Below are 2719 nucleotides of genomic sequence, written 5' to 3' on the forward strand. Positions count from 1 at the left end.
AACTGTGTGTCACTGGTAGAGTGCTTGTCTAGTGTACAGGATGTTATGGGATCAATCCCTAGCACCACAAATGGGCTTCCCCTTCACCACCCTCTCCATCCCAAAGGCCCCATGTCCTCACTCCTTGCCACTGCCCTTAAAAGTTCAGCATGTGTGTTTTAGGGAATGCAAACATTTGGCCCATTGCAGAAAATTTCATTTTGACTTGCAGCTATTTTTTTTTACTCAATCTCATTTTAATTTGAATTATTTGTATGAGTAAGATGCTCATCTACTCCTGTAAGGAAAAGATTTTATCTTGTCAGGCACTTCATCTAGAATGGAGCCATGGACAGAAGTGCAGTTTGATGAGATTGATTTCGGCGACAGCAGATGTTGTAGTCTCTGCTTTTAGTGGTGTAAGGACATACTTCATAGGCTAAAGAGATGGCTCATTGGCTCACAATGCATACTACTCTGGCAAAAGGGTGTGACCTCTATGCCTAGCTTCCATGTCAGGCGACTTACAGCCACCTGTACCTCTAGCACCAAGAGATCTGACGCTATCTTTTGGCCTCCTGCAGATGCGTATATTCATGAGCTTATACATTCCTCCCACACTTGCACATATTGTTTTTAATTGATAAATAAATTCTAAAAGCAAGACAGCCATGTGAAGAGGTGGAGGCAATCATGTAACTATCATCTTAATATCTTTTTTTTATCTTCTCTCTGTGTGTGCATAAATATACATAATATATTATATATTATGTATGAATATATATAATTTAGCTTGTCACAAAAAAGAAAATTATGAAATATTATTTACTGAGGTCCCATGTTAAATTACTAGCTCTGGCATATGATGAAAATACCCAACTCTGACTTCAGTCTAGAAGTAGGTCTACTTGGTACCCATCGTCTTACCAAAAGCTAGCTTTTCATCTGTAAGGAAAAGAGGAAAAAAGAATCATTTTTTACTTATGCAACCATTCCCAGAAACAAACTTTTTCTAAAAGCTAAGCATCAGAAATACATCTGTCAGGCTTATGGTTTCAAGGAAGAAAAGATTAGCTCAGCCAACAAAGTAAATTTGAAAAAGGACTGGTGAACTGATTGGGAAATTAAATGGACAGGCATGGTAAATGTCTCCCAAGTTTCCTTTAGCTACATGCATTAAAAAGTTTTGATTGAAAACTTTCCGATTGAAAAGCACATTATTATATAATTATTCAAAAAAATTTCAATGAATGATGTGTCCATTCAGAGTAAGGTGGTATGTCAAGTATGTTGTGCAGCCTGTGTTTTTTTCCTTCTAGACATCAAACGAACCAGTTTTGAATCCACAAACAACTGTGAGTCTGCAAAACACAGCTGTTTGGGAATTGGCCTGAGCACCACTCTGTGTGTTATGTAACAGCTGTTGAGAAACTGCACATTTAACTCAAAAGGCATCCATGAAAGAGAAAACAATTCTTTTTTGTCCAAAAAAATAAGGGGGTGGGGGAGAGAGAGTCAGAGACAGAGAGACAGAGAGAGATGGGAGCAAGATGAGCAGGGTATTCTAGGACCGCTGACTCAAGAAAAACAGTTATTGTCACGGATCTGGCTTGCCTCCTATTTTTTACATATACAATTTTGTTAAAATGAGCATTCATATACTTGTTGTCTATTGTTCATTTTAATTAGTATAGAGCACATTTGAATAGTGTTAGTATGTCTCAGGAAGATGAAAATGTTTCCCATCTGTTTCATAAGAAACAGTTATCTATTCCCTGTTAGGATGAATAAAAGGTTAACCATAATTTTCATGTGTGCAACTACTCACTGGAAGATCTCAAATTGAGTTTGACCCTATGTGGGGATTATCGATATCAAGGAAGATGTGGAAAAGAGGAATAACATCTTGAAGTGCTTTGCCTGAGGTGAAATTCCAGCCTTATCCTCCAAGGTCTGGAACCATAAGCTGTATCCCCTCTCTGTATTTACAAAATGAGAAGCTCAGTCAATGTAGAAAGAGAAACACATTCCCCAGGTCGCTGTTCCTCCCCCTAGCTAAGTCCGAATGCAGGGGAGGTGGCAATTTCACTACCAAGAAGTTATCACTAATTCTTATTACCCAGAGCATCCTAAGAATGTTATCTTGTTCCTTCCATATCTTGTACAGGAGCTTCAACACAGAGAAGCTTTGTGTTCAAAATGAAAATGCTAATTTTAACTGTAGTTAAAATTTGTCCTTTACCAAGTTCCCAGCTAAAAAACATTCAGAATTTAAACTCTTAGGGGGTGCTATTTACATTCTTTCCTTCCACACTGCTTAGAGTAGTGATTCACAAGTGCAGGCACTTCCCAAATCAGACATTGCTTTCGCTTTAAATGAATTTTCACAGATGACTTCGGCATAATGCTCTATGAGGGTCTGCGAGTGACAAGGAACTCCGAAAAGTTCCGCACAGTTTTCTGTTCCCACTAAAAAGTACAAAGACAAGTTGAAGATTCTGATATAACATGAGTTTGATGGATTTTTTTTTTTAAGCTTGGGAAGATAGAGTATAGAAAAAAGGGCATTTCTCCCTAACAGCACCCTGATCTGCTGGGGTAAAGATGGATTTGCTAGTAGCCTTGTTAGGCAGATTCGTGGCCCTCCGCTCCTCAGCTCCTGGTGAGAAAACATAGGTCTCTTTAGACTCCTCTTCAGTTCAATGTCTTTGTTCCAGAGTGTGTTACAGAAGAAAAAGTT

At 38.5% G+C, this 2719-nt stretch overlaps 1 protein-coding gene across 4 annotated transcripts in view; it reads left to right on the forward strand.

Moving 5' to 3' along the window:
* LOC116103646 (retinal dehydrogenase 1) overlaps positions 1-2719 on the forward strand; it is a 142159-nt gene that overhangs the window by 97823 nt on the left and 41617 nt on the right. The window lies entirely within an intron of this gene.

Source organism: Mastomys coucha, unplaced genomic scaffold (genome assembly GCF_008632895.1).
Source record: "Mastomys coucha isolate ucsf_1 unplaced genomic scaffold, UCSF_Mcou_1 pScaffold21, whole genome shotgun sequence".
NCBI classification, from domain to species: domain Eukaryota; kingdom Metazoa; phylum Chordata; class Mammalia; order Rodentia; family Muridae; genus Mastomys; species Mastomys coucha.